We start from the raw sequence: 18,119 nt of genomic DNA on the forward strand, positions 1-18,119 counted from the left end.
CCCACCCCCATGCACCAAACTTAAACTATTTCTCCCCCACAAAATTTGGGGTGCTTAGTAAACACTTTACCCTCATAAAATTTTGCGTCACCGTTGCTCTAACAAGTGTAATAAACTCTGTCATAGCTGATAGAAGCCAAGCCATTTTTTTTCAGAGAGTCATATAGTCATTTAATAACAGCAGAATGTGTGAATGGTGAACGCCGTAGAACTGAAGGTATCACTTAAGATTTCATTGGGGTATTTTATGTGGTATGACAGCTACAATGTGAATTGCTCCTTTTAAGTATATTCGAATCAGCAAAAAAGCTTTAATTATTTGGTAAAACGATATCATGAAGTATATATAGAAACACATCAACAGAAAATCACACGTATATGTGTATGAATATATATTTCATAAAAATATAAATTGGAACCTAACACACCTCGAACCTCACTAGGACCCACCCACTTTATGTGTGCACTCTAAAATCATAGAATATAGAAAAATAGTGATAATCCTGTGAATAACCTGAAAGCTAAGACTTTCATTCTAATTACAATACACGGCAGCTTTAATAAACAGATTACTGAATTCTTTTATTTATTTATTTTTTAATTTCACTGCTTGCCATATTTTTGAGCATTGGGAGTTTTATATCCTGGTCCAAATAAATCCATCATCACTGGTGCAAAAATAAAACAGTAGATCACCAAATAAGCGAACTCTGATCTGCCTAGCACGTGGTTTTATGTGCTTTCTGCCCACTCTGGATTCGGAATGCTGAATCTCTGTGTCTCAGTCACTCTGGGCTGCATGCATGAACACGTGTGAATTATTTACTAAGGCTCTGGGGATGACTCAGAACTCCAGGTGAGATTAAATTCCAAATCCCAGCTTAATACAGAATGGTTTTAAAATCAGTAACATGGCAGAGAAAGCATAAGGAGGAAAAAAAAAATCTGAGTATCGGTCAAAGCAATTGATTTCCTTAAAGCCAGTGTTTATCCAAATAAACACGTCAGAATACATTTTCTAAAAGAGACTAGCTGGTGCTTCCGTATTCCAATTGCTTCCCTCTGGTGATAGGACATTTCAGAAACACTTCCCAGTTGCTGGCTCCCCCCCCCCCTTTTTTTTTTCAGCTAGGAAAGCAGTTTGTTTACACTGACACCACTCATTCTTGAAATGACACAGCCTTAAATATTGTTGGGAATCATCATAAGATCCCAGGATGAAGCGTTCTCTGCTGCTTCTAAGGTACCGGAAAGCCTATGGGGAAACTGTGCTCTTTCCCTTAGGTATTTACAGATAATGTGAGTTAGAAATTACCCTCAGCCTTGCACACTGACAGGGGTCAGCACCCAGTGACAGCAAGGGCATATGGTCAGCCTCAAAGCCTTAGGATCTGGGTAGGGAGTAGGAGGATGAGAGGGAGGAGGAGGGGAGGAGGAGGAAGAGGAGGAGGAGAGGGAGGAGGAAGAACAGGAAGAGGAAGAGGAAAAAGAGGAAGTGGAAGTGGAAGAAGAGGAGGAAGGGAGGAGGAGGAAGAAGAAGAAGGAGAAGGAGAAGGAGAAGGAGAAGGAGAAGGAGAAGAAAAGCTAATTACTTTAGATTTTCAGACGCTGTTTAAACAGGCAGGAGGACAAGATTTACAACTCCCTAGTCATATATTTTTTGTCAAAGCCAAATAGATTAAATAAAATAAGGACGACTTCCACAGAACTGCCCTCTAATGAAAGACTGAGTGGCTTCAATGTGTGGCCTCTAAGGAACATCCTAAAAATAATTTTAAAAGATCACAGTTTACAAGGACGTAAGGTAGCTCCCTAAAGTTTTCTTTTGTAAACAGAGTAGGGGCAGAACAATTTGCACTAATTATCAAGGTAAGATAAGGTAAGAAATAACAAATGGACTCTGAAGTTAAGGCTTGGTTCCCACTGGTGAGGATTGGTCCTGAGAGATTGACCCAGTAGGATGGACCAGACCAGGTAAACTTATTCCAAAGACCTGGTGGAACCGAACCCCTTGGGCATTCTCTCATGAGACCCAGAGACACCTCTTCAGGTCAGGCTGAGAAGCTGGGACAGAGAGCAGGTGTTTGTGTACACACTTAATACCTCGACAATTCTTAGGGAAAAGCCAAAGTACTTCTATCCTAAAAACCTGGGAAAAGGGACTGTGTTTGGAGAGGACCGTGCTACTGTTAAAAACTTTCTTCACTCGGGTGATATCAGCTGGAGGACACAGAGAAACTGGCTGACCTCAGGGAAGTAAATAAAGTGAATAGAGGCAAACCTGTGAAACTATGAAGGGATTCCCGACTCCAGGAGCTGTATAGGATGCCTGGAGCTGGGAGAGAGATGAGAGGCTACGTACTCATTAATGGAAGCTACATACGACAGGTTTGTGTCTGTCATGATCTCTCTTCTGTTCCCACTGCACACCATCAGCCATCATATGGCAGGTGGTGATTGGATACTCGTCCCGCTTAATCCTGGAAATCCTACTGTCACTCCCAATTTATAGGCGAGGAGCTTCCCCTTTAGGGAGCTTGGGAAACTTCCCTCTGGACATGCATGCACACCCATGTACGCATGCAGATTTGAGTGTGTACACACACAGGCACAGGTACACACTCACATGCACACGCGTGGACACAGAGTCACATGCATGCACATGTCCATGCACACCCATAGGCATGGATCAGCCACGTTTCTTCTTAGGTACAAATGGCAGCTTTGAGAAAATTTAACTCTTGTTAGCCACGTCATCTTTTACCTCTCTCCTCCCGTGTCTTGTCTTCATTAGAAAATATCTCAAAAAAATTTCATGTGCACATCTCAAATATGTAGAATTCCTACCCTAAAGCCATTTTCTTATCACTCTATTTGGTTGAGAGATTTTTAAAATTCACAACGGGCTTTTAGTCTTTGCTGACCTTTAGTCTTTCCGGATGGCAACTCATAGACTCTCACGAAACACTTGATTTTCTTCCTTTCAACCTCCCTATAATGGTTCTCATGTGTCAGCCAGGGTTCTAGGCTCACTGATGACAAAGAACAAATAACAGACAGCAAATGGGGTATCATGGCCACTGGTAAGCATGTGTGCATGGCCCAGAGAACAAGAGGGAAGTGACAAGGGAAGAAGGGGCCAGCAGTAACTGGGGTGCTAAGGAGAGGCTTTGGTCCTGATACAGGCAATGTGCGATTGACTTAGAAGATGAACGGAGATTATCCTTTCTGAATCCTTGAGGAAGGGCCCAGGGAGGTAGGTGAGCTGGAAGCAGGTGCTCCAGGGAGGAGGATGGTAGAGAGCAAAGCTAGGCACTTGCGAATCAGGTCACTGTGCCAATTCCAGGAGAGACTGAGTAGGCTTGAGGTCAGCTCCTGGAGGATGGGGTGTGGTAGCCCACATCACCTGAAAGGACTGAACCTCACTGTGAGGGCAACAGGGTCCAATCCAGCCATGGAAGCAGCCTAATGGGTACTTTAGAAAATTGGACCCACTGAAAGTGTACAGGGGACAGGAGCAGACAGACAGGGGAGCCGGGAGCTACTGCAGCTGTAGGACATGGAATCCTAAGGCTAGGAGTCAACATGGGAGCAACCAAGAAGGAAGAGAGGGTGAAGGGGAGAGAGAAGGAAGCATATTTGCCTGGTGTCTGACTATTAGTAGCAGGGGAGTAAAGCCCAGAGAAGAAGGATGGAGGTGGGCACTAAGATTGGGCATTGATGATTCAGGTCTGATCTCATGAGCAGCTGCACCATGTCTGCAGTAGCTGCACAGAGAGTGTGTTAAGTAAGAAGAGGGTACTAAAGAGGTGTGGTCAGTGGGGCTCCACTGAGGCTGAGCTAGGGAGGGAAAGATGAAGAAGGTCTTAGACACCATACGGACACAGGAGTTTGCACAAGGACACCATGTCCCAAAAGTTCTGGTGTGGCCATGAGGATCAGGCAAGAAGAATGACTGAGTTTATCTACAGGGAGAACCCATTTCTTGTGACCTTGACTGGGTGAGATTCCTTTTAGCAGGAGCAGCAGAAACAGAGCAGAGAGCAGAGAGGTGAATATGTCTCAGGGAAGGGAGGAAGGGCTTTGGGAGAAGAGAGGGAACTCGGTGGGATGGCAGAGGAGAAAGATCAATGCCGTATGCATGTGAGTACATGTACTGTAGTGTGTATGTGTGTGTGTGTGTGTGTGTGTGAGTGTGCATGCGTGTATGTGTGTATATGTGTGTATGCATGTATATGTGTGTGCACGTGTGTATGTATATGTATGTGTTTGTGTGAGTGTGCATGCATGTATGTGTGTATATGTGTGTACATGTGTGTATGTATGTATATGTGTGTGCATGTGTGTATGTATATGTACATGTTTGTGTGAGTGTGCATGCATGTATTTGTGTATATGTGTGTGCATGTGTATATATGCATATGTGTGTGCATGTGTATGTATATGTACATGTGTGTTCATGAGTATGTATATGTACATGCTTATGTGTCTGTGTGTGGGCATGTGTGTACATATGTGTGCATGTATGTATGCATGTATGTGAATGTGTGTGTGGGGGGGCACTTGAGGATTGAGTACTGTACTTCGAGCTAGGCTTTGCCACTGCCACTTTCATTGCAGTCACACCAAGTCTCTGGATTTGAACCCATGGACTTACTCCTGTTTCCATTCCTTTGGTTGCTAAGCCCTCTGTGTAGTTTTGCTTTGGTTGTTATGATTTCTCTCCTCTTCCTATGTCCATCCCAACTGCTCCCACCCCAGGGCTAATTCTCTGATCTCTTGTCAGATTTCTTGCAAACAGACCCTGACAAGCGCTTGCCACAGCATTTCTAGACCAGTCCTTCTCACAGGCTTCTGCTAACCTTGTTTCTCTACATACTCCGAGCCCAGTGCAAGCCCTTCAGTTCAGTGCTGCAGGATTAAGGAGCACCTTCCTGTCCCAGTCATGGAGGGATGTGTCAGGCTTCTCAGGTTAGATTCCTTCTCATGGGTCATTCACTATGGTCTCCATGTCTCCCAGATGACCTTTGAACCATACTTGGTGTCTCAGCTATTGGACTGATGGAGGGCGAGGCTGGTAAGAGGCCACCTTCCCCTGGCTTCAGGTTTCTGTGCGGAACAGCATTCCTCAGTGTGCAATCCTTGGCCCTTTTCCACAGCCCATCTATTCTCTACCATGAGAGATTCAATTACCCCACCAGCAGCTTAGGAAGCAGGAGCGGGTATATGAGGCAGAATCCTAAAATAGACCCTTAAGATTGTCCATTCTAACCAGGACAGTGAGGGAGAGGAGCCCATAAGAGCTGGTTATGAACAGGGAACAGAGAGAGGGCTTTTCACAGTAGTTAAGGTTGCTAATCAGTTGGTCTTGAGTCAGCCAGCAGAGACCATCCTAGTTGCTACAATGTAGCCAAAGGAAACAGCTGTTGCTGGAGCTGAAGAAGACAGAGAGGATGAGAGAGAGAGAGAGAGAGAGAGAGAGAGAGAGAGAGAGAGAGAGAGAGAGAGAGAGGGAGAGGAGCCGTCCTAATGTTCTGACCCTCGCTCTGGCAGCCAGCCAGCAAGGAAGCAGGACCTGTCATTCTGAGGTTTATAGAACTGAATTCCATCAGCTACCTGCGTGACCTTGGAGGAACATTTCCCCCTAAAGTCTCAAGTTAAGGGTTTAGCTTGGCCAACCTCTTGATGGAGAACCCAGGGAGACTAGTGTGCTGACTTAAGAGAACTGTGAGCTACTAACTGGGTGTTCATTAAACAGAGGCTTTTAAACGTGTGGTTTGACAGCAATGGACAACTAGCACACTGACCTTAGGTTCTCTTCATAGGCTCAGGAGACGCTTCCTGTGCTTGGGTAAGTGAGGGCACCAGCAGTCGGAATCCGCATAATCAAGCCACATTTTCCAAAAGTTCTGATTGTGGTAAACTTGCTATTCTGACTCTCCATGCTTTGTCTAGCATACAGTTTGTTCTGGGGCCCCCAGGGAGCAGAAGTCTTTTCACTGAGTTCCTACAAAGACACTGTATAATACCTATTCTCTTCTGAGTCACACCCCCCACCCCCACGCACACAAATACATTTGGACATGCTGTGCACATGACCCCTGGATGCTTGCATACCTTGTCCGTGAGGCTGCCTAACTCAGATTTCACTTTGTTGGCTACCACTGCACAAAACAAGTGTGATGGGAAGCCCCAGGGCTCTGATTAACCAGAGACTCTGACTCAGCAGGTCTGGGGAGAGACCCAAGACTTCATTTCCAACAAGCTTCCAGTGACGTCATGGTAGCTGCTGGTCCAAGACCCACACCTATAGCTGACAAGGTCTCTGGAAGCTCTTGGGTCTCCCACCAAACCTGTGTCCAGCATAACCTTTTAGACAGACTACTGAAAGGCTCTTTGTAGATAACATTATAAAATATGAATTCATAGCAAGTCAGTCATCGCAGAAGGGCTCTTTAAACCGTTGTTAATGGGCTGAACATTTGGCTTATGCTGGGAAAGCCCTCTGTCAGGGCCCCAATCCCCTGTGAGACAGTAAAGCTTGAGACCTTTGGAAGGAGACCGAATTAAGACCAGGGCAGGAGGTGTGGCTAGTACTTTTATCTAGCTTTCTCTTGCCGGGTGAGGTGGTACCCACCTTTAATCTCAGCATTGGGAAGGCAGAAGCCGAGGCCAGCCTGGTCTATATGTTCTAGGGTAGATAGGGCTGCACAGTGAGACTCTAGCTCCTCCCTCCCTCTCTCCTCTCTCCCCTCTCCTCTTCCCACTCACTGCCCTCCTCTCCTCATTCCTTTAGACATTCTTTTAGGATCTCTCACGTGGCCTCAAGCTCACTGGATACATGTTCCAGAAGGGAAACCGGAATGTGCACAGAAGCAGCCTTTCCCCTCCCTATTGGAACTAAGATGTGGCCAGGACACAGCCGATCCTCTAGGGCCACGGAGCCTGGCAGGCACGTGCCATGGTGCCCATAACCGCCATAGATAAACCGGCCGGGAATCACCTCTCTCTCATTCTGCAGAAACAACGCAACGCATGCATGTGACCCAGACCTTCCCAACAGCCGTGTTTTCTACTTTAGTAAACAAGCAGGTGGCAATAACTAAGTAACCCGTTAGTTAATTAGCATCGATTCATTGGTGTCTTGTGTGCGCATGCGCGCTGCAGCTTGCGTGGAGAAGGTCAGGGAACAACTCCTGGGACTTGTTTTTGCTTCTCCGCTTCCGACGCATGGGGCCTGAGCTCACATTCAAGTTGCCAGGATTTGGCAGCAAACACCTTTATCTGCCACCCATCTCACCAGCCCAACAGAAACGCTCATCATGGTTTATCTAACCATTATTTAAACCTGTTGTCAATACAAAATTAGATATTTTCTATCTTTCTTTTTTAAGTCATATTTTAAGAGGCCTATGCGTGTCATACGCCTACAGCACGTCTCAGCCTTTTTTGTCTGGCTGCTATTACTCAGTAGCTGCTTGTAACCAGTGACAACTATACTGGTTGGAGCAAGACTAGAGAGGCTACCGAACACACCGTCAACACTGACTACAGCTTCAACATTTTCCTCCTGCAGTCCCACGGGTGTGTTTCTCCCCTGCTGTACGTGAAGCATGCAGGTCTCTGCCTTGACTTAGGTTTTCCCTCTGAGCACACAGTTTACCTTGTTTTATTATATTTAATACTTGTCTGAAACTCTCCTACCCTGTAGCCCTGGCTAGCCCCCCCGCCCCATGGTTGTTCCGCTCTAGCCTCCTGAGTGGTGAACTTCGAGTCTTCTTTACAGCACCACGTGGTTGAGTGAAAAGCAGAAGAATCCACATGCAGGGCTGCAGCGACTGAGGCAGGAGGCTTGCTCTTTCTGTCAGCAAACTCATGCATCTGCAACCCAGGCTAGCCCCCTTGAGCTAATTTCCTGTGTTCTACACTGTCAGTTCATACCTGCTAGCTATGATAGCTCAGCCGTGAGACAACTTTGGCTCCTCAGCACTCGGAAACGATATCACAGGAAGGATTAAGCTACATCCCTACAAGGTTTGTGGGCTGGATTATTATTTTGAAAAATAAATTATATGTATGGGTGTTTTGTCTGCATGTATGTCTGGGCACCATATTCGTGCAGGGCCCACAGAGGTCGAAGGAAGTTGAATCCCTGGGACTGGAGTTATGAATGGTTGAGAGCTGACATGTGTGTACTAACCAAACCTAGGTCCTCTGTGAGAGCAGCCAGTGCTCTTAACCACTGAGCCATCTCTCCAGTGCCCATGGGCTGCACTGATAAATACTGGCTAGGCCCGAATGTTTCTCATAGGCCCTGATCTTTAAATTGCTGGTGCTCTCTCTCAAGTAGGAATTCCAACAGTGTGTTTGTCTGGAAATAGAGCATAAAGAGTTTTTCAAATGGCCTCTTTGTTAGCCATGCCAGCCAACAGCCTTTATCCTTCAGTTCAGTGCAGCATATGTGTGTGGTGAAAGCCGTGTGGCAGGAGAGTTGGTGGGAGAGGGGGAGAAGAAGGGGGGAAGAAGGGAAGGGGAGAGGGGGGGGAGGGTAAGGGGAGGGGAGAGGGGAGGAGAGAGGGGGAGGGAAGGGATGAGGGGGAGAGAGAAGAAAGGGAGGGAGGAGGGAGAGGAGGAGGGAAGAGGGAGAGGTAAGAGGTGGAGGAGATTGGGAGGGGAGGGTGAGATGAGGGGGAGGGGCATGGGGAGGGAGGGGGTATGGAGGGGGAGGGAAGAGGGGGAGGGGGAAGTATCATGACAAAAGGGTTTTAATTTTTAATTCTTATTTTATATGTATGAGGCTATGTCTGTGTGGGAGCACATGCACATGCGTGCAGCACCCCCAGAGGTTAGAAGAGGGTCCTGGGTCCCCTGGAACTGGAGTCACAGGTGGTGGTGAGCTGCCTGTCCTGGGTGCTGGGATGAGTCCTTGGCAGGAGCAGCCAACACGGCTAACCACTGAGCCATCTGTCCCGTCTGCAAACAGAGTTTGATGGGAAATAGCAGGGAAAGTCACCTCCATCCTGTTTGCTTGTGGGGCCAGAGACTTGTCACACTCTACACACTTTAATTTCACATCTATGAAACACATAACGTGGCTGAAGAGGGCAGCGAGGGTGGAAGTGACATTTTCTCATATCTAATATGTCTATGCATAGACATTTCCACTTAAAATGTCCTAAAATCACCAAAGTCTGTACCAACCAGTCGCTTGCTTACATATTGAATTAGTAACATGCACTTAAGGTGCAGGAAAGGATCCACACTTTTGTGGATCACACATCCTGCCCCAAAGCCAGTGAACATGTCTGAGGACAGTTCTCATAAAACCCAACCGTCCCTCTGTCCCTCTGTCCCTCTGTCCATCTGTCTGTCTGTCTCTCTCTCTCTCTCTCTCAAGCAAAATGGTTAAGTCGAATTAAACTTTAAAAAAGAATAAGGATTGCTTCAGGTTTGCCTAGAACAAGGCTGAATCTCCCTCTTAAAACACAAAGCAAAATTTACTACCTTCCTCAGGGAGCACAGCAGGAATCCTCCGGAGTTTAGCTTCTTGGAGGGAAAGGGGATGATGACTAAGGGGACAGGCATCTCTGAGAGCAGATATTATCTGGTAGCTGGTGCTTGGCTCACATTTACAGGCAAAGCAAAAGCAGCCCACAGACATGGGCCCAAAGTGATTAAAAACGGCGAGGCCCAAAAATAACATTCGAAGAATTTTGCACTTTTTTTTTCCCTTTCAGGGTAGGTAGGTTTTTTAAAAATAGCCATAGCCAAGCAACAGATGTTTGCCCACGCAGAACCACGAATGACCCCAAACCGAATTCAAGCTCACTTCTAGTGTGACCATTGGCCGAGCAGACACAGACATTTTACTGCTGGACCATGGTCTGGTCTCCCCTCTCCCCCCACACTTCTCTAATCACTTTAACAATTTAAGTGCCCACGAAGATGTCCGATCAGAGGGGTAACTCTTCACGGGCACCACGGGTTAGCACGGCCCTTTTGAGTAAATGGTAAGAGGGATTTGAAGCAAGATTGTTGTAGAAATGTGGACTTTAAGTTTTTAATTTTAATCTTTTAGCATTCAGTTCTAAGTAGCTCTGTAATTGTCAGGCCCTTTAGGAGCATCCCATATGTCAGGGAAAATATTGTGGACGGAGCCAGCTTGTTCTGGTTGTGTGTTGAGAAGGGTCACAAGCAGCTCATGCTGGGCAGTCACTTGTTTTGAAGCTGGGGACAACTTTGGATTCCTCTTGCCTCTGCCTCCCAAGCCTTTTCTCTTACAGCAGAAATCGTATAGTGTATAAGAGAGTAACAATCATGTTCAGTCAAACCCGCCTTTTAGTGGAAGCCACCAAAGTCCTCTCAGAAGCAAAGAAGACCCTTCTTTGGGAAATAGCATGGACTGAGTTATGGAGGAGAATGGCTCCCCCTTAGCTGAATGGCAGCTGACACAGACAGGAGGTGAGAGGGTGAGAAGGAGGGGCAGATCCCTCCCTGCACTAACTCAGCTCACCGGAGGATTCCCCTGTCTTCCTTTTGCCTCAGGCATATCCAGGTTGGCAATTTTCATCCCACAACTGAGGTGATGTGCCCCTTTCTTCTATCTTGCCCAAAACAGAGCAGAAAAGAACTGGTCTCCAGGTTAAACCCACTTCTTACTACAAAATAAGAAGGAAATAAATTTGCATGTGTATATTTTTCTGACCAGATGTCCACTGGCCTGATTGACCACACACTCTCTAAAGTCTGTCTGTAACAAAGACTGAGGCCTAAAGAGAAGAGGACAAGACTACAGGCATGTTAGTCAGCATGTTACCCACCACCATTATCATTCTTTATGTAGAAGTGTTTGAGGCTGGGCAGCAGCTCACTCGGGGAACGGCAACACATGGGAGCCTGAGACAAGGGGATGGCAGAGTCTGAGGGGAGCCCCAGTTACAAAGAGAGACCCAATCTCAACTCCCCACCACCACCAACAAAGGGATTTATCAGATGCAAGCTAGGACGTTGTACAGTAACAGCAGTGAAAAGCAGGTGGACTCCCCACAGTACAGAGAATGCACGAGGAGACCTGGGCCCTTCTCCTGGTTTTAAGGTCTGCAGTAGACGATCAAGGGGAACCAAGAGCATCGGTAGATGTCTAGAAAGTGCTGGGTCACCTGAAGCTCATCAAGGAAAAAAATTTTTCCCTGCGGAAGTTAAAAATAAAACTTCTATAGCAAAAACATCCTCTTCTTATTGATTTTTTAAGATTTTGGAACATTCAGGTCCTAAGTACATGGACCTTAAATGACTCTGCAGGAGCTCAAGAGCAAAGCCCCTCTCTCCATCCCAGTAGTGCTCATCGTGAGTAAATAACTCAGAGATGGGGTTCAGAGCCCCCTAACATCTAAGTTCCCTCCTGTATGGATGTTTAGGTCCTCAAACTTGACCGTGGTTCTTGCCTGTGTTTTGAAGATTAATATGTAAGTACATACAACACTGCCCTAGTAGGCCAAAGAAGTAATTTATCTTTCCCACCACAAAGAACCTGGCTGGCTGGACAGCAGGTCCTCACTGCCCTGGATGGCGAAGGCTGGGGTGTGATAGGTTGGGGCTCATGAAGAAAAAGCTGGGGCCTCCGATCTTAACCTTGGGAATCCATTGAGTGCTTCAAGTACATGAAGAGTGAGAAAGTGGTGAGATCTCAGAAATAAAAGCCTTGTTTATGTTGACGGGCTTTGGTCAGCCAAGCAAATGTTAGCAAACACCTGAGGTAAGTTCAGAACTATTCTGAAGTTCAAGGCCGTGACTAAGACTTTTTGTCAAGTTATCTTGTTTAATCTGAAGTCGATAAGTTAGGGACATCCTTCTAGGCCAAAAGAAGTTAAACAACTTGCTCAAGGCTGGAGAAGAGTGATGCTCATCTCTTACGTGTCTGTGTACATGTGTGTTTTCATGTGTGTGTACGTAATATGTGTATGTATGTGTGTGTGTTTGTGTGTACGTGTTTGTGTGTGTGTATGTGTTTGTATGATGTACATATGTGAGTGCTTGTGTGTACACGTGTATATATGTATGTATGTATATGTATGTATATATGTGTGTATGTGTGTACATGTGTGTATGTATATGTATATGTATGTTTATGTGTGTGTCTTTGTGTGTGTACATGTGTACTGTGTGTACATGTGTGTCTCTGTGTGTGTGTCTGTGTGTCTGTATGTTTGTGTGTCTGTGTGTCTGTGTGTCTGTATGTGTGTAAGTCAAAGACAATCCCAGGAGTCATTCCTCAGCCGGTCAGTCCTTATTGCTATCAAGACAGTGTCTCTGACTGGCCTAGAACTCACAGTGAGCCCCGGGATCTGCATGTTCCCACCTCCCCAGGCCACAGCGCTCATGGTCCTGTGACTAAACCCAGGCTCTCACTTTTGCTCTCAGAGAATAGAGCAGATGATTGAATTATGGGCATTTTGAAAACAACACTCTCCAGCTCCCTAGTTCCAGAAGTTTCTTAGAGATGACTTTTTGGAAGGACTACCTGGCTTGTTGGGGACAGCCTCTCACAGGGTATAGTGAGCGGGTGTGCCAACAGGCGTGCTCTGACTGTGCGTCTAAGGAAATGAGCTGTTTTAACAACACAGAGCCCAGCGAGCTGCATAGATAGTTCAATGACTTTTCCAGAATGGTACTTAAGGAGCAGAGCCCATCTCCACTTGGGCTTGAGCCCATGGCCTTATGGTTTAAATATAAAACGCATTACAGCTCTTTATTTAGACAGCCATATGCCATTTTTAGGGAGCAGCCCCGACTCTCTCCCTGACTTTAGTGGGAGGACAGTGCAGATAGGTGTCTCAGTGCCGTCATTAGTATTCATTATTCATTAGGTTTTGATGGTGGATTTGAAACCAGCTGGGAGGGTTATGCGCCCCTTCAGTGAAAACCTCAACTCTAAGGTCAGACTTCCAAGTGTAAGTTTTGGAGGCTCAGGAGAGGGCAAGGGACCCAGAGTAGGTCAGGCCTCCAAAGTTCAGGGGCAGGGAGAAGAAGGGGACTTCACAATTTAAAAACAACCTTGGGTTTGCTGCCACAGGGCAGACTCCATTAGTAAAGAAGAAAAAGAGGAAAGGTGAGACACTGGGCAATGACCTATTGCTGCCCAGGGAGGTGAAGCTTGCTTTCCTAAAGGCCAACCCTGGCAAAGGCCTTTTGGCTGCTGGTCACTATTCAAGGAAGCCTGAAACCTTCTTACCCAGAGGGAAGTCTGACTGAGAACGCAGTGTCACACGAGTTCCATGGCTAAGTGTGCTAACACTGTGTGTGACTCGGCAGATTCCCTGCCTCCTCTGAGGTGCAGGAGCTCCCTGAGGTGCCAGAGCACCCCAGGGTGCTGGAGCTGGCCACCCACACGAAAGGACAATTCTGAAGTAAGTGAGAGAACAGGATTGCTCCAGTGGCCACCTTTCTGTGGAAGATGCCGCTAATCATTTTCTTCTAGAGAGTCACTTAATATAATTTGTCTACTTTTCAGAGAGCAAGAGGGCTCCAAGAAACAAGTTGACTTCTCTCAGCTCCCCTATCTTGCAGGCCTGGGACCCTCCCTCCGAGAAGGTTGTCTCACCCTCCCCTGCAGCCCTGTGCCTCTTCCATTGGCCATTTTGCAACTTCCCTAAAACCAGGAGGGTCTTGTGAAATTTTCTCTAGAAGAAATTTAGAGATTGCTCCTGGAAAGCCCCAGCAGCCATTTTCTCCTTCCAAGTCTTTTCCTGACAGCAATCCACAAGTTTAACTCCAGTCCCCAGAAGTCCCAGGAACTGAAGAGGACCCGATTTCCGGAAAAACACAAATGAAGAACTCTTTGGAATCCTCAAGATAAGGAAGCTGGCATTAACTTCTTCTCAGGATCTAACAGGATTTTTTTCTCATTTCTTGATTTTAATAGTTAAAAGCAGAAAAAGGAGACTCACTCAACAAGGCCACATTGGACGGAGGGTCAAAGACTATGTTCCTGGACAAAATGTCCATCTTGGGGGACATTATTTTTTAAGTAGCATGGTAGAGGGGGGCTTCTTTCTTTTCTTTAATGATCTAAGCTGAAACAAAGGAGACAACAACAACAACAACAACAACAACAACAACAACAACAACGACACCCAAAATATCTCTGTCTTTCCTCAGGAGAAGTGTCTTAGGACAGAGTGGCCCCTACTCGAGGGTGTTGCTCAATGCTGTGTTACAACACTCTTCTAACTGTCACTGGGGCCAGGATGGCAGCCTTGCATCAACCCCCTGCAAGGTGTTTCCTGGACTTTGCAGACAGCTCTGGGGGAGGTGCGCTCCTCTTGTGAAGGCAGATAGTGCCTCCTGTCCCCTCAGCTATCTTCTGGGGCCCGCCCTGTAGATAACAACTTCGCTGCCCCGTGCTCCCAATTTGTAGATCTATATTGATGAAGCTTTTTGTGTTTATCAGACACAATTTTATCACCCTTCTCCAAATGCCCTCAGCCACACTCAGCCTTTGAACTTTGGGTATTTATCAAATGGGGCGAGTGATTGAGGAGATGTGAGGGCTTATCTGCAGTTCTAAAGAAAGAGGAACCATAGATCTCTCTGCTAGAGCAGATCTCTGTGTGAGTTTGTGAGTGGTGTGTGTGTGTGTGTGTGTGTGTGTGTGTGTGTGTGTGGTATGTCTGTGTGTGGTCTGTGGTGTGTGTGTGTGTGTGTGGTGTGTCTGTGTGTGGTCTGTGGTGTGTGTGTGTGTGTGTGTGGTGTGTCTGTGTGTGGTCTGTGGTGTGTGTGTGTGTGGTGTGTCTGTGTGTGTGTGTGTGCGCCTGTGTGTGGTGTGTGGTGTGTGTGCCTATGTGTGGTGTGTGTGGTGTGTGTGTGTGTGTGTGTGTGCCTGTGTGTGTGTGATGTGTGTGCCTGTGTGTGGTGTGTGGTGTGTGTGTGGTGTGTGTGTGTGTGTGATGTGTGTGCCTGTGTGTGATGTGTGTGCCTGTGTGTGTTTGTGTGTGCCAGTGTACTTGTGTGTGTGCATGTGCCCACATGAGCACATGTGCATGTGTGTTCACCAATGCACATGTGTGTTCATGAATGCTCATGCGCACACAGAGACAGGAAGATTTTTCTTATCTTTGGGGCAGTAGATTGCTCTATGTAGACATCTTATGCATTTGGCTTTCCACATCCTTGTCTTGGATTGTTCTCAAGGCCCCAGAGCAGGTAACTGAGCTCTGTCTGACTTGCAGACTCTCTGTGTGCACAGAATGTTGGGTTCTGCATAAGACCCACTTTGCCCTCATTTAGATCAGGAATCTCTGAAACCAAGTATCAGTCCTTGAATGGAGATTCATGCTGACTTGTGTTACTTGTACCTTCTTAACATGCAAACAGATTGAGCCTTTTGAAAGGTTCTAGACACCTTTAGAATCTTGTCCCTTCTTTCTTTTTGTCTACTTCTCTCTCTCCCTCTCCCTGTCTCTCTCTGTCTCTCTGTCTCTCTCTCATTCTTATATCAAATTCTATTCTGCAAATCAATCCGAGAAGGAGGAAAGGTGGGGACAGATTAGGAGATGAGATCCTTCCCTATGCTGGCATGGAGGCCCCTGAGTTGCTCTCAATATCAGAGAGAGTGGTAGGGGAGGGAGGATGAGAGAGAAGGGGAAAGACGGGGAGGGAAGGAGAAAGAAAAAGCACTATCTACAGACCTGGAGGGAGTCTCAGAAAGTAGTCCCCGCCCCAGAGTCCACATTCTTCCTTGTCCTCCAATCTCGGACTCCAGCAGGCTGCTCTACTAAGAGGTGTGACTATTTGCCACTGGCAGCTATGGGAAAGACACCCTGATATAAGACAGAGATGCTTCTTCAGAGTTCTGAGGCCTCTCATCAAATTCCCCCCCTTTTCTTGTTCCTCCCCCTCCTTATTATTGCTTCTCCCACCCCAACTCCTTTTCTTTTATTCATTCTCACCTGCCTGGCTGCAAGTGAGCACATGCACGCACACACATGTGCGCACACATGCACGCACACACGTGCACACACATGCATATGTACTTGCGCGCGCGTGCACACACACACACACACACACACGGAGGGGGGGAGAGAGAGAGAGAGAGCGCTCCCCCCACTTCCTCACTGGGCCCTGCAGTCATCTGAGAATGCCTTAAGGCTGCTGCACTGCTGAACAGAGTCTGAACACTGACTGCTGAGTGGCCGTTGCCCTCAGTCCCTGGACAGCACCCGGCCGGGGTGTCTTGTTGCTGACTCCTACGGTTCACACTGTGGAGACAGCATGGCTTTTTAGTAGGAGGTCTGTCACAAAGGCACAGAAAGCCTTGATTAAAACTCTCTGGGGACAGTAGGAGCTGCCAGTAAGGAACCAGGAAGTTCACATCTATGTCTAAGCTCATAAGCTCCCATGGTGGAGCGGGGCCTGTGGACGCTGTGCCTAACGTTGTTTGCAGTGATCACCCAAATGCATCTGTGGGACTGTGTAAGAAGCAGGGGCATGAATGAGAGTAGCTGCAGTGTTTATCGCTAGAGGAACCTAGCCTGGACCTCTGACAGTTCTAGGAATCCTGTATCCCTGAGACACAGAGAGGGAGCTATGCCGAGATTATTCACCTGACAAGTCTGGCCTGTGTGTGGAGAGAGGAATGACCTGCTACTGGCTCAGTGTTGGAGGCTCTGGTGGGGAGGAAGGAGGTGTGGCTCTTCTCAGCAGCTCCAGGGGCTGCTGTCTTCTCTACCTCATTCTGGAAGGGCTGTCTGAGCACCCTGACAGCTTCTGCTCCATTCTCCCTGCAGGGGAGGATCAGAATAAGGGACATAAGACCGTGCCTCTTCTCTAGCCAGAGAGCTCCCCAGTGCGGAGAATCCCAGGCCCTGTAGGAAGCTACCCCAGCCACTGCATGGTCTACATACCACTGCTCGCTTACTCTGCCGTGGGCCTTAATCTGCCCCCAGACACGCAAACCTCCTCTTCCTCAGGACTTTTAGCATCTCTCCTTAGCCAGGGCCATGTTCTTCAGCCTCCCAGTTTTTGTCGTGGCTGCCCAGTTGTCCTCTAGGAAAGTCTGAGCAGAAGGAAGCAATCTCCCTTCTTATCCCTGGTATCAAGTCACTCACTGAACCTGCCATTTGGTTATGAGTCCTTGTCTGACCCAGACCTTAGACAGAAGGGATGGCTATCTCTAAGTGTTCAGTCGTTAAAGCAAAGCAAAGCAAGGCAAACCCAGTCTCTGTCCATCTCTGATGCTAATTCCACTGCCATGGAAGGACAGCAGACCCACACAGGACTCTCTCCGTATCCTGTCTCCCTTGGGGCCACCAGGGCTTTGGAGGTTGGGGAGGTCTGTGATCTGAGGAACTCCCTGAGACCACACTGGTGTTTTGGGAACAGTGGTAATCAGAAGTGGCCAGCGGTGGCCTCCTCCCCAGGCTCCTGCCCTGCTTATGCAAACTCCTGGGCTTTCTCTTTGGTAAACATTTCTGGCCAAACCAAAAGCACAGGAGCGGAGCTAGGACAACATCTCACTACTGTGCTTTGCTTGCCTCTGGGACTCAGGCAGAGTTGGGCAGAGATGGCTTCTCTGTATTTGAGGAAGCTGTGCCAAAGGCAAGCCCTGAAATTCCAGGTCAGTGTTAGAATTCTTTCCGGACATATAGGACATCTGTGCGTAGTGACCGGAGCTCAGCTAAGCATCCAAGTTGATACAAACCAGGATGTGAAGGGTGGTGCTTCCTTCCTACCACTGGGGCTTCATCCTGGGTCCTCTCTGTCACTGGCTCTGACTGAGTGAAGCTCATTTCCCCACAGGACTCTGTAATCATTTGAGGGCGCCCACAGAACCTGCCACAACACCGGGAAGGCTCTGTACACTTTGCATCCAGACCTCACCCTTCTGACCAATACTGGGCCCCGGGTGGGCTTGTCCTTGAGTCACATGGTCACTGCAGCCTCGTGCTCACACTGCAGCAGTGAGTCTTGCCAGAATGTTCCCCTGAGTAGAGTAATGCCCCGGAACAGACCTGCAGGGCTGTGAGGCAGGCTCCTCAACCACAAAGGAAAGAAGCATGGCTGGGGACCAGATTGCCCAGGAATGAGCTATATGTGCTCCTTGCAATTCAAGATGGGAACAG

At 47.6% G+C, this 18,119-nt stretch overlaps 1 protein-coding gene across 4 annotated transcripts in view; it reads right to left on the bottom strand.

The window, feature by feature from the left end:
• Runx1 (RUNX family transcription factor 1) overlaps positions 1-18,119 on the bottom strand; it is a 234,523-nt gene that overhangs the window by 100,350 nt on the left and 116,054 nt on the right. The window lies entirely within an intron of this gene.

The sequence above is a fragment of the Rattus norvegicus genome, chromosome 11 (genome assembly GCF_036323735.1).
Source record: "Rattus norvegicus strain BN/NHsdMcwi chromosome 11, GRCr8, whole genome shotgun sequence".
NCBI classification, from domain to species: Eukaryota; Metazoa; Chordata; class Mammalia; order Rodentia; family Muridae; genus Rattus; species Rattus norvegicus.